General features: G+C 37.4%; 1 protein-coding gene across 1 annotated transcript in view; it reads right to left on the reverse strand.

Annotated features, from left to right (window-relative positions):
- Positions 1–14,897, reverse strand: part of LOC115240735 (R3H domain-containing protein 1-like) — a 33,557-nt gene extending 18,660 nt beyond the window's left edge. Inside the window, exons 1-2 of the mRNA XM_029816080.1 lie at positions 13,524–14,897; positions 12,667–12,856 (exon numbers count right to left, since the gene is read on the reverse strand). The gene's annotated coding sequence lies outside the window, so the exon portion shown is untranslated. The remainder of the gene's footprint in view (positions 1–12,666; positions 12,857–13,523) is intronic.
- Positions 14,898–14,903: the final 6 nt, after the last annotated feature.

The raw sequence follows: 14,903 nt of genomic DNA on the forward strand, positions 1-14,903 counted from the left end.
AGAGATAGAGCAGGGGAGGTCGACGTGATTTCCCCTCTCATCACAGGAGGTAAAATCCGTAATTAATTAGATATCGGGTAATTCTACCATGGCAATTATTAGATGATAACGGCAACGATGTCGAGACACTCGCTGAAATTGTAAGTCTACCAAATGTCATTTTTATAATCAAATAAAATTAAAGTAAGATTTAGAAAATATCTTAAAATGACAACAGAGGGTAAATAAATATAGTCAATCACAGATCCTTCTCTGTGTACGATTTGGAATTGAGCCTTTTTTAGAGAAAACGTTAATATTATTATCGTTCGTCGCAAGTGTGTGTGTTTCTATTTCTATTAAATATCTTTTTACATAATTATCGCATTAATTTTTCTTGAAATAAAATCAATTTGATATTAAATGAAAAATCAGATTTTGTTATCCGTCGAAAAATCAGTGTAATAATTAATACATATATATATATGGCAAATATTAAGGGACAGAAAAATTACATATACAATTTTTCTTATTATTATCTATTACTGTGTAATAGTTACTACCGCAAATATCGCAATATTAATCACAGTAATGGATATCACGTCAAGTGCATTCTCTGACTGGTAAGTCTCCACACGATGTGGTGGATTTGCCGCTTCGCCGGTCGGTGGCACCCAATTCCGAGGTCTAACCCAATTTCCGCGGGAGGGATGACCTAGGGAGGGATGCAGGTCCAGGAAACAGGCAAAGTAGGTAGGTAGGTGCACGTTACAGGTACACGTAGTAGGATATCCCGCAAGGGGCGGGATGTATCCGCGGAATGGGATGAAGAGAGTGAGAGGACGGGAGGCCGCCTTGTCAGGCAGAGGGGAAAGGGGTGCCCCGTTTAGTTTTAACGATACCAGTGCCAGTCCGATGCACCCCTTGTCGCCATGGAAACGACCTACTCTCCCTGGACGGACGCGCGACGGGCACCCTCGCGCAAGAGTTAAACATTCGAATAAGGATATCCGCTCGGGCGCTCTTTGAACTCCTCGCGTCTCCTACTTCCCCTCCTCCTCTGTCCTTCGATGCCCCGCGCGGCCAACCACTCCGACGGTTATCTGGACCAACCCTGTGTTTAAAGCCGGCAGCCACTTACGGATAAATGTACCTGGCACTCGTGATTGGCTGCGAAATGAAACCTAACGAATCGCCGATGCAGTCAAGAAGCTGATTGCGTCCGCTCTTCGCTTTTTATACATTTCGAAATTTTTGTCACAGTTTGTTATTCTCGTCTTTCTGCGCTTTTGGAATTTTAGAATTAAAATGCAAATTGTAGAGTACATTTCAAAAGCAACGATACGCGCGCGTCCATAACGCATCGCTGCATCCATTTAAAGTTGATACGGCTCTGTTTTATTTTGCAACAGTCATTCGTAGCGACAGCTGTGTGTATCCCGGCATTGTTTGTCTGAAGATTACAAAGTATAGGACGAACGGATGCGTCGGATGTCGTCACGAGACGAGACGAGACGAAACGAAACAAATGGTCTGCCTGCGTTCCAATTTGCCGGCATGCGCGTGCGTTGAAACGGTTTGAAATGAGAAAGACAAAGAGAGAAAAAGGAGAGAATGAAGCGTTAAAGATTCTAACGAGATCGTGACGGCCGGTAACATATACTTTGATTCATAATTGTCTAATTAGAGCGCCACGCACTGCCAAGCAATTTTATTCATGACACCTTTCCCATGTATAATACATATACACACTCGTACTCGAAAATCCGAAAATCCGGAACATTTCCAAGTTACATCATTTAGAAAATCTTTCCAAAGAGAAAATGACTCACGCATAAGTTTACGCGAAATATTTATCCATGGAAATGTTCCACGCGACAGAAACAGGTTCTAATCAATTTTATTCGGGTCACCCGTTATAGTAGTCGACCTGGGTACCGACCTGGGTTGCTGAACTCCATGACCCATATGTCGGCAAATAGGTCAGAGAATAAACGACGAAGACGAACGTGGCTCGTCTTCCGCGACCGAAGCAGTTTTTATAGGAATTCACTTCCGGTTTTATGGAAAACTTCATCTTTCCCATCCGATATCGTAGATAATTGAAAGGATCTTTGTAATATTAATATAATGATTTTGAAATTTTCATTAGTTCTTGATTCAGTATTTCGTCGGAAATTAAATCTAAAACATAAAATAGAAATGGAAATTCAGTAGAGATCAATCGTGCAGAGGGAAAAATTCTATTCGTCATGTCGAAATTTTATAGAACACGGCTTTCATAAAGAATCTCCTGACTGCTGACGCAATCAATAAATAAACGCATCTATCACTTGTATTTTCTACCGCAAAAAAAAAATTAAGAAGAAACTCTTTTTTAGTTATGCATTGTTAATTCTGACACGGAATGTGCCATTTGAAATAAAATTCAAACAAGTGTCGAACAAAAACATGTTAGTATTTCCTATTGCTCGATAATTCTTTGCTACAAAGTAGAGACAAAAATAAATTTCTCTCGTAAAAATCATAGTATTTTTAACGGGCATAGTATTTTTCTTGAGAAAATAATTTATATGTAAAACGCAAACATCATACATCCTGCCAATAATTATTTCTTCGTCATTTAGAAGCTATAAAATAAACACGCATTATGGAACCGCTTGCATCATATATACTTGCATTATATATGCTTGCATTATATATACTTTATTTACCTATGCAATTATCAACATAATTTCTACTGAAAAAAAAAAAAATTATTATTATATATTATTATTACTATTACTTATTTTACACGCTATTATGCGACTTCGCGTAGAATTAAGAAAACAAAAAAAAATAGTCAAAGGCAGTCTACCAACTTATTTTAAGTTTGGAAAATCCTGTATTTTATAAAAGCAGCTTTAACTCTTTCGAGAAAAGTTCTAACGTTCTTTGGCATTCAGGGCCGTGAGAATGAAGCGAGCGACTCGCTTGCACCTTCCGCGCGCGTCGACCGCTATTTATAATGAAAATATTTTCGCGATCACCGCCGACCTCCGATACCGACCATCACTGCCCACATATCTATCGACGGATACACGTCTCGGCGCGTTTTTAGCTCGCCTACGAGCGTCGATCTCTCGTGACGTGACGTCTTTTTCTCTCCCCTTCTTTTTCTCGCCCTCCCGTCTCGTGCGCGACAGCTTCCTTAACGAGGCGATGATCATTCTCTCTACACAAGGGACATTAAAAAATAAAATTATATCGAGAATATTTACGGAAAGATTGTTATCAAACGGACTAAATCCTATTACTCTGTATGCATGAAACTCATTTCTAGTTATTTTTAGATTACTCTAATTAAGAGCCTAGTCATTGCGCTCGCGAAAATTATCGGTTATCGTAAAAATAAACGAAGAATAGAGTACGTGAATATACCTTCATCGATAGACACACAGCCTTCTGACGTCTTTACTCCCCTCTTTTCCCATCCCTTCATAGGATAACTATTAACCAGATAATATTATTAACACAATTTCTTTTTTGTCGCTCCTTATATATATATAATATACGGCGTTATTTCACGTGTTTCCGTATTTAAAATTTATCCTTTGATTCGAGATTGTTAAGAATCGTATATTTACACTTATTATAAAAATAAATGATACGATCGTCGATTGCTATATTTTTATTCTCAGAGCGGAAGGAAAATTCGATTTTAGTCAGAAGGAAACCCGCGGATTTGATCCGGTGTGTCCCTGCGGAGAGAATTTTATCGAATCGTGCAATTCGGTCGCCGGGAAAAAAAAAAAAAATGATCAAAGAGGCCATGTGTGTAAAACCTAACTTCGCGGACGATCGCTCGGAAAGAATGCACCGAAATTGGAAGCATACGCGAAAAGGCGCGCAGCTTTGCCGAACGTGCGGATCAATACCGGAGCCACATGTCGCTTCATTCTCCGGCTGACAAGTTGCATTTTACTGTCATACCATGAGATCCAATGTTGACAGGTTTTCACGCATTCAGAATCCATTAAACTCTGAATGCGAACTCGCGTGTCGCGCGAGAATTTTGCGCGTGGAATCTTTTCAAATTTCAATAAGATTACTCTAAATCTAAATGGTTTCAATGATTAACAAAACGATACAAGAGAATGATTGAATCGTAGTTTTGTAAAATTTCAAATTGCGCTAACAATTGAAAAGCAATGATCGAATGTTAGAGATGAATCTGTGTGTTCGCGCGGTCAGCTGTTTTACACGAAAATCCGCTACGAATCGATAAAATAACAAATATATTCGAATTAATCCCTCTTCGCAGAATTATCGTGTCATTCGACGCGTAAATTTATTAACGCGGAGATTGAACGCTGTTTGAAGAGCGACACGAATTAAATCTGACATCTGACACTGAGATGTACCCACGCGATCTTCCGCAGAGTACTCAATAAATTAAAATGTCTTGAAAAGACGTTTAGAAAAAATCCTTCAAGAATAAAAAAATCAATTTGCAAAATCATTCATGTTAGTTATAGAAACACCACATATATAGAATTGCTATAAAATATTTTCTAATAACAATATTTTCTTTTACACATTTTTTTCTAAACTCGCGCATTAATTAAAAGATATAAAACGACCACACGCACACGATATATTTTTACAATTGGACTAGTATCAATATTTCTGTAAAGAAATAATCGACCGCCGATCTCTTTATTACTGCAAATTGTTCGAAAATTGACGAACGTTGGCTTATATTTTGGATGAGAAGAATGATCAGTCTCTTGGCTCGCATTCAAGTCTACGTCGAAACGATCTGTGACGCTAGCATCAATGAAAGAAGAAACAGGCTGTACGCAGAGAGAATCTCCAACAGTTATATATCTCTCTGTAGGCTTGATCAAAAATATCAACCGTGAATTAACGTCAAAATAATTTCCGCAATTTCTTGGCAGTGTAAGAAATATGTTTCTCGCCATAATAAACATAATCTTGATACAAAGACGAAGATAATCATGCAATTGTCAAAATTCTTTCACGATATTTCAAAAAGCATTTTCTTTTTAATTTTCTTGTCTATTTCTATTTATTTTTGGAGTCAACATTTTTTTGCTTATTTTTTATTTATAAATTAATATTCACTAAAATATTTATTACAGTCAATTATAATAAATAATTTAAGATTTTATAATATCAAATAATCAAAGAATTCAAAAGAAATTTTAAGAACTGTTTTTTCTGGATTAATTAAAGAAGTAAACATACTGTGTATGCTGTCTTATGCGCAAATTATTGGATGTCAGCAAATGTTTTTGCCAACTATCGTTGTAATTCTTAATGAGAGAACTTATCAGACTTCAGTATTCAAGAAGTTTGTCGTGCTTACACTCAAGTATAATCCAAGTAGCTAGTAAGGAAAATCGAGAGTTCACATCTTTGCATTATTTAAATGTCATACCGCTTTTCGTATTGACCGGAACTATACAACAACACGAGAAAGCATAGGGAAGAACCGGACACGTGTAGACATCACGAAGATAAAGATCGCTTCATAATCATAAGAATCTAAGAAATTGTTAATAAGATTTCTTTCCGAGGCCGAGAATGTGTTCATCCTTGTACAATCGCCAGCTAAGGTTCCGATATTAATTATATATAACATCGCAGTGATAATATTTATTTAATACCAATTTTTTATCAAAAAAATAAAGCGTCAAAGTAATATCGTTGTGGAACATTCTTTAGGTATAGGACATGTGGATACCTAAGGAGAATAAAGCGCGATAAGAGGGACAATAGCGAGTGTTGCATTAGTCTGTCGTTTTTCTTTGCAATTTTATTTCAAAGATATGTCGATTATCTTCTAAAATATTCACGATGCAAGCGAGAGAACATGTCCCGCAGTCATTGTATTCTTATATTCCAAGAACGAAGATACCGAAGCGAAACCGTTCTTTCACGAGTAAAGTTCTGCGTTAAAGTTCTTGCAAGTTTCGCAAGTGAACAATCACTAGTGTGGCTCCTCATTAAGCACGGTGTACTATAAGAAAATGATCAAAGGAATATATAATGAATACAATGGAAAAAACACTTTTTAAAGCCGTAAAACGAATTAGTCATTAACCATTATAAATTAGTTGTCATAAGATATCATTTCACTAATTGATTAAAAGAGAGCATTTTCTAATTAAAAATATAATTTCAAAATTCAACGGATATGATCCATCGGAATCTTATGTTTCGCCGCATTACGACGAAAGCGTTGAATTTGCAAGGATCTATTGACGTGCGCGTGATACGTATATTTCTGACAACTCACAGCTGATTAAAAGTTTTCTCCCTGTAAGCATGCACGCGATAATAAATGCAAATGCGAATTCACGTGCACGCGATAGAGTCAGCGTACGAATCGACCTCCTTGATATCCTCTGCATGTTAACGAGATATTCCGGGAAAAACAAATTTGGGATAAATCTCGAATGTTCCGAAAAATGAGGAAAGAGTCGCGAACGATTCTGGGACATTGTGTAAAATACATATATGTAAAAAAACATCGTTGCTCTTTTCGCTCTCAATTCCCCAGGTTAGTGACATTTCACGGATGAAATACGACGATCGACCTAGTTTTCCAACATCGCGTCTGTCGACAATATTATTATGAGAAGATTTAACTATTTTACACATCCTGTTGGATAATTCAGAATCGAAGTTTGAAAAACGCGAAATTTATCGGAAATGTCCCATAATCGTTAAATATATTACGTATTGATTGTGAATAATAAATATATTTTTGCTAAAATTTAATTGAAGAAAGATAGATATATATCCTTATATAAAGATCAAGGAAACTCGAAAATAAAAAAAGTTCGAGTGCACAGAAACGAGAAAAAAAAATATTCTAAAGCCACTAATTATAAAACGCTAAATAATGCGCAAACGCTCGAGATATATCTTTAATGCAGTGAATATATTTAACAATGACGTGTCAAAAGTAATATACCATAGGTCGTGTCGCTCGAAATGTCAGCGGATTACTTTTGCTGTTACATTGCGCAGGCAATTAAATGTTGTAATTTGATTCTCAATGGATGATTCCAAGTTCGTATCCGAGAAAAGCAAAAAATCGCCCGATACACGTTCCACGTATTACCGTGTGCGTATATCGGTTCATAAATAATAACCAAGGTTTGTATCAGCAGTAAAATTGCAAGTTAGTCTTTAATCTTATCAAGCATAGTATTGCGACTTATGCGTAATCGAAAGACGGGCATGGTGAAGTCAACAGATATAATATAATCGGGATATGACAGATCGAGACGTTCTGAAAATTATTGCGTGTATCTTTCTCCTAAAGTTTCCTCGACCAATTTAAAATTAATACTTCCTATAAAAGTTTAAAAAAATCATTACCTCTATTCTTCTCTCCTTTTTTCCAATTGTATATCTTAATTATTCTTTAATTCTAAGTTAGATATATTAAATTAAATTTCTTTGATAAGATATCTAGTCTTCAAATAAATTTCGATTGTGGAGATACATAAGGATCAAAAGATTTGTATATAATATATAATATATATTATATGATCTCCCATTCTCAGGTTGTCATTTCGTGCATACTTATTCATGTATAGTGGCTGATAAATTATATCCGCCACGCGACGGAACTTTCGCAAAAAGGTGGGGGAAAACCGAGAAGCCCAATGATCTAAATTGCCCTGCCCCGTTAGTAAAACGAGATATCCCGTGAGATATCGTAATGGCAGGCAAATCATCAGATATCGCCGACTGGCGACTAGCAAACTTGACCTTCACCTCGGCCGAGTACCTTCGATCGAATCCGCAGGGCGGGAATTCCCTTGAAGAAAGGTTATCGGATGCCTGCGCTCACGGGACACGCGTTCCTTCACACGTGTGTCACACGTGTGACACGCGGTACCGGCGACTCACAACGGGAAGTAAGGTAGAGTAGCACAGAGAGAAGCACAGTGATGGAATCGCGTGTGTCCCCAAAAAATCGGCGCTTCCCCGACCCACCGAAATCTATAATTCGTCTCTGACGCAGCCGCGCGCCCGGATCGATCCGACCGCGATTCGGCGAATTCCGCGTGTGAGTCATCTTGCCTTGTTGCCTTCACTCGTTCTACCATAATGACCTTGAAGAATAAAGACATTGGCCACGCGCGGATTATCGATATAATCCTTACGAACGGCGGACGAGGAGCGATAGACCCCGCATTCGTCGAAATTTCACTGATTGTTTTTGATCGCGAGTCACGCGAATCCGGAGATACAAAATATCACAATCGAGTCCATATCGTCTGTAATAAATTACGTTGCGAAAGAACTCATCGGAATATGCCGATAAATGATGATTGGCTGGCTTAAAACACAAAGGACAAAGAGTCGATTTGATAATACTAATTGTAAGATCATAATTTTGCATCACTTTGTTCCGATTTTGTTCTCTATCCTATATATAGTCTTCTAGCACGATCGTATCGCGTTATTGGATCCTCGCTACTGTTTGCACGAAAACGTGGTTGTCACTTACACATACCCGTAAGTCGAAAATAAAAGACGAATTACACTTGTTGACATAAACGAAGTTGTTTTAGCTGCAAGCCATAGATATTATACGAATGGTAGTGACTTGTATAAACGTAGATATGTACTGTTAAATACCATGATGTGCCAAACAGAAATAGCATCCGCATATATAACAGCGCTTCCCAAAATATGTCGCGCTGAAGAATTATGACAAGGAAACTTAAAATAAATAATAACTGTCACTTAAATTTATTACATATATAAGCAGGCTCATAAATAAATCTGTTTATCCATTATGTCATTACAAAAATGCGGTTCCTCCTGTATCTCCGCATACAAGAAACAAATTTAATTCACAAATATATTTCTAGGATAAGAGATTTTATTAAATCTCACAATGTCAATTATATATTAATATTGAAAATTAAATAAAAATTTCCTAACAATATTTATATTTTCAAAGAAAATAAGTGAGAGAATATTTCAGCGATCTATGTAGTGAGAATCTTCCCCTGAGAAAAATCTCGCTCGGATACTCTCCGGAGAGGAATTTCGTTCAGGGCCATGAGTTACAATAGAAATGAAACGGTGTCTGATCAAGCTTGCTTGATACTACTCGAGTAGGGTCAACGCGTGTACGACTAGAACGCACTCGCATCACTCGCGGCCGCCTGACTTTACGCTGAGTCACGCCACTTCGTCGCAGTGATTATAATGCCAGGCGCACACGCGGAGTGACGGAGTGAAGGACCGGCGGAATCCTTAAGGACGGAAATATCGAAACAGACGCGTCTAATCCGCAGTCGGCCGAAAAACGGATAGCGAGATTGGTTTCGCGTGAACGGCTAAAACTATCGATTGCTGATACGCTAAAAAAAGAAATCTCACTGCCGCCGGTCACGCCACGCGGCGATAATTTGTTAGACAAATGTATGTTATAGAGGGTGTATTTGTATAATAGTCAGGCGAGGTGAAAGTCGATTAAAAGCTCAGCAAGGCCGAACAAAACGCTTTTCCTCTTTCAAGGATCCCAAAATCGCTCGCTTGTCTTATTAGCCAGTCCTATCAGAGTTAAAAAAAGAGATAGAATTGCATACCGTGATGCATTTCCGTTTTAGCACGAAACGGCGAGCGAGAGATCGTATAAATATCGCACGCACCGAGTTTGGCACGCGATGTACGCGACGAAAAGCCTTGTCCACGCGAAGAGAGATAAAACAGCCCTACAGGACTCTCAAAAATAAACCTACGCCACCACATGCAGCCTTGATTCTCCCGCACGCGAGGCCGGCAAACATAGCGGTTACAGGACGATTTACGGATCCGGCGAAGGTCCGCGATTTATGTCCGAGATTGTGCGTTTCGGTCGACGATATTCGTGTATTTTATACGCGCGTACGACACCGATCGTGGCAAGGATTCATGGTGATAACACACACCCTCTAAATCAACGTTTAGCAAATGTCGTAAAATCGCCGAATGTTTTTTCTGTCGCAAATAGTTTGCGCGATATACAAAATCAATTTTTCCTTGACAAAAATAGTTTTCGGAATAATAACGATTCAGAATAAGATATCTTTGACAAAACATATATTGTTTTAAGAAGAATTATTTTAAGAGGAAAAAGAGAATAGACGATAAAATATAATATCCTTCTTTAAATACTCTAAATTTTTTATTAATTTTATTTAAAAAAAATAGATATATATTTATATTTTTATTAAAGAAAGAGAAAACAGTGAACAGTTTGAAAACGAAATCAAAGACTATCTCATCTCTTATCGCGAGATCTTCACGTTGACAAAATTATAGCCGGAATAATTAAACCTACTTATCGCGACGTCTTTAAATATTTTCCATTCTTTCGTATTCAACGCTAAATATATTATCATCTTCCGCTTGTGATTACGAGCTAAATTTTCCAAATCGCGTTCAAAATTTCTCTCTTTTTTTTTTGCGACGTGCTGATATAGCACTAGCTGACAAAACATATATTGTTTTAAGAAGAATTATTTTAAGAGGAAAAAGAGAATAGACGATAAAATATAATATCCTTCTTTAAATACTCTAAATTTTTTATTAATTTTATTTAAAAAAAATAGATATATATTTATATTTTTATTAAAGAAAGAGAAAACAGTGAACAGTTTGAAAACGAAATCAAAGACTATCTCATCTCTTATCGCGAGATCTTCACGTTGACAAAATTATAGCCGGAATAATTAAACCTACTTATCGCGACGTCTTTAAATATTTTCCATTCTTTCGTATTCAACGCTAAATATATTATCATCTTCCGCTTGTGATTTCGAGCTAAATTTTCCAAATCGCGTTCAAAATTTCTCTCTTTTTTTTTTTTGCGACGTGCTGATATAGCACTAGCGCCAAACAGTTGTATCTGACGCTAAACACGTGTCGAAAATACGGATCTAAGCCGAGGGGCCGCACCCCCGAGATTCGGGTTTCTCACTCTCTCTTCTCCTCTCCCAATCCTTTTCCGGAAGCCTAGCAACGCTGCACCTCCTGCGCACCTGCAAGAGCGGCACTTTCTCGGTAGGGAGAATGTGTTCTACATCTCCCGCGCCTCTATGGCCGTGATACGTGACGTCCGAGAGAGAAAGAGAGACAGAGAAGGGGGAGAGAGTCGTCGAAGGGTTGGTGGGGTAAAGCCATAAAAGTAGGGCAGTAGTGCGGTAGAGCAATCAATAGAGGTTGGATCATGGTAGGGTAGATGGAGAGAGAGGGGAGTATATAATAGCGGCGTGCAAATTTGGTGACGTGTGTGGGTAGCGAGGGAGGGTGGGAGGGAGAGGGTGAAACGGAGAAAAAATTCTTTTTCGATGAATTTATTAATTTTTATACGAAAATCTTTCGAAACGAGCAAAATTTAGGAAATTCACGTTTATTAATTAATAACACGATTAACGATTTTCTCTCATTAATATAGTTTCTGACGTACATTTTGAGTTCATAATAAATTTGTTCGATATAGATCGATTGTTGGAGATAAAAAGAGATAACGGGATCGATTCAATCAAGACACGAAATATCAGATCCAAAATCTGGGATTGATTATTATCAAGAGCGCTACGAAATAATATATATGGAATGTCGAAGTTCTCTCTCTCAATTTACGGATTCAATGCATACTTGTCAAAGTTCTCACGTGCATATACGAGCAGCTGTTCGCGAGCGCTCCGTGTTATAACGTTAGGAGAGGAAAAATCTGGTCACGTTAATCCGATAACAAACGTGCACATGGGACCGATATAATCGTGGACTCGATCACGAGGGAATATACATTTCCATTTCTTTTAATTTCACGTGAAATGCCAATGTCCGCGCAATTAGCTCCAATCCTAAAATTACTTGTTAGATTGCGATCGCGAAAAATCTCTTCGCGCCCGCTCCTTTCGCACAAAAATTTAATAAAAAATTTGTCTTCATATTTATAATTTCTCGCGTATATATAGCAAAAAAAATATCTATTACATCCTTCGTTTCAGATGCTCGAAGCGTGGGAAAACGCAGGCGGATAGGAACGGAGCCTTTGTTTCGAGGACGAGAGCGGATCCGAAAAGATTCGCCGAAAACAAAAATTGGTCGAGTTGACAGATGATTCGCTCTCGTCCCGCTCGCCTCGTCCTCGCTCGTACAAGCGTGTATGCACACGCGAGTCGCGTGCGTGTATACTGTCATATATACACCTGTCATGATCGACATAACGACGACGAGGACGATGCGTAAACGCGTGAAACAATTCGCGAAATTATAAAACGTCTCGCACAACACCGGATAGAGGTTATGATGCACCTGTCGATATCGTGATCGACTCGACACGACGAAGCCGCGAAACGTCCTTTCCGACGATCGTTTCGCTTCGTCAAAGTTGGACGAAATCGGCAGATAGGAATCGTCGGACAGAGAGAGAGAGAGAGAGAGAGAGAGAGAGAGAAAGGGAGAGAGAGAGACACCTAGTGGTACATGCAAAACAATTCCCAGCACTCTAGCACAGCAAAGTGTTTCTCGGAGACGACAGTAAGAAGGAAAGCGTATAAAGTTATGCGATCGCACGACGTCGGACTATCGTCACGTTTTTCACTTTTCTCCGATAACGCTATCACTTTGATTATGTATGCTCGCTAATGTACTCACCTAACTCGGAGTACACCCACACCACAACTTCACCATTTCCACAATTTTCATCGGACTCGGCCGCGCGTGTATTGTTGTGCTGTGCTTTTTTTTTTTTGAAACCGCTAAGTTGACCGTTAACGCTATCTGTCGGCGGTTGAACGAAGAATACTCGAGAAAATCACTAAACACTAGATGCTTCGAAATGTCTCTAGAACAAAAAAACCGCGCGCTAAATGTTTTAAATTTAAAACCATTCTTACAAATCAACAAATCGTGAATATACATTAGCATTCATTAATGGCATATTTGACATCTGGGATCATCAGATATTTTTGGTCATGCTTAGTCTATTCGTATATGACTAAAAACTCTGATAATGTGGCAGATTGTAAAGCTGATATTATATTCGTACGACGAAAAGTTTGTTGGATGTATTCTATTATAAAAGTTCTAAAAATTATCTCTCTTCGATAAATAATTGATAAATTTATTCGATAAATTTTGATTCTATGAATATGATATCAGGCTAAACATTTAATATAAGCACAAGATTATAAACACAAGAAAAGAGAGAGAGATTAAAAGAATAAACAGTTCGTGCAAAAAATATTAATAAATAAAAATATATTAATTATTCATCAATCATGACACATGAATAACCGGGCAGAAAAATACTTATCTACTTGCATACCGGAAATGTTGGGATTAATAAATTCTAGAATACGCAGACAACACGGATCGTATCGCCATGTTGTTAATTGCACTTTTGCCACACGCACACTAAAATAAATTTCTGCCTAATTTTCGGCTACTAAAATAACTTTGTACAATTAAATGATGGCAGTCGTGTGATATTTATAAAGACTAACACTTACAGTTAAACCTCTGCGTATTATCCCGGATTTCCTCCGATACGTTATTCCACTTCTCTTGTATACCTCTGCCACTATATTCATACTTGCCATGTGATGACGTTAGAGTGAGAAAGAGATGCCGCGGAACTAGCCGAATTACCATGCTACTAACTTCCCTCCCCTTCCATTTAGCGTTAGTTTCAATTCCCCTCGTATATATTTGGTTCTATATACTTTTTTTTCTCTGTCTATATATTTATAAGTCTATATAAATTGCCAACTTGCAACTCCCATCATATTTGAATAAGAATCTTTTACATCGAATTATGATAAAATGTTTTTTGCATTAATAAATATCATATTGTTTCGCCATTATAAAAAAAGATTCTGTCATTATTACAATACTGCTGTAGTTATCGGGATTACAGTTAGGAGAGAATTTTACCTATAATATAGCTTACAGTACTACATTATATGTATATATATTATGTATAGATAAATATAGCGTGTTTTTATTTATTATATTTATATTACACAAAGATGTATACTTAATCGTATTATTGTATTGATCTCAAATACAATTCTCTCTCTCGCCGCGATTTCTCTATCATTCCATATTATTAAATAGAGTTTAATCAATCTTGTTTTTCTTAATAATTATTAACATTAAACCAGGTCACAAAAAAATGGGTACATCTATCCAACTCGAAAGAAGAGAAATACGTAGGACAGACGAAAGTCACAGGCAGGGAGAAGAATAGAGAAAGAGAGACAGAGTGGAGAAAATCAAAGAGAGAAACAAAAAAAAAAACTCTAAGATAAAAATTAAACTTAAAACAAAATATACGAAGAGTAGGAATAAAGAGATGCATAACTCTTTGTTCTCGCATTTAACGATACTATACGATGCATCTTTTTTTGCTGCCTCTATTTCGCGCTATTTATTTTCTCTTACACCCACATATCACGACGCAACAGTTTCTTTTTTTTTACTTTACAGATTTATCTTTTTCTTTTTATACAAATTACTTAGGCATTGTGATATTCAGGTTTCTCTGCGCTTGACTATCCTCATCTCGGCGTCTCGCGTTTACGCTTCTCATCGACGTGCAATTTACAAGCCAAGTATGACCCATTTATACAAATTGTCGAAATGATAGACGCGAAAACACTTTTTTTTTTTCATAGCGCAATTTCGGCGCGCACGATTCTGCGTACAGAGAGAGATTATTGTTCTTAAGGGATTCTCTACAATTTTGGTGGTGCAATATCTGTATCCTTAGACTTTATCTATCCACAAGATACAGATCTAAATAATAATATGTATACAATCCTATATTACTAACTTACTACAAAAATTCTACTGTACATGAGGATGCGCGCGCGCGCACGTGAACCGCT

The sequence above is a fragment of the Formica exsecta genome, unplaced genomic scaffold (genome assembly GCF_003651465.1).
Source record: "Formica exsecta isolate Colony F162 unplaced genomic scaffold, ASM365146v1 scaffold444, whole genome shotgun sequence".
Lineage (NCBI taxonomy): Eukaryota > Metazoa > Arthropoda > Insecta > Hymenoptera > Formicidae > Formica > Formica exsecta.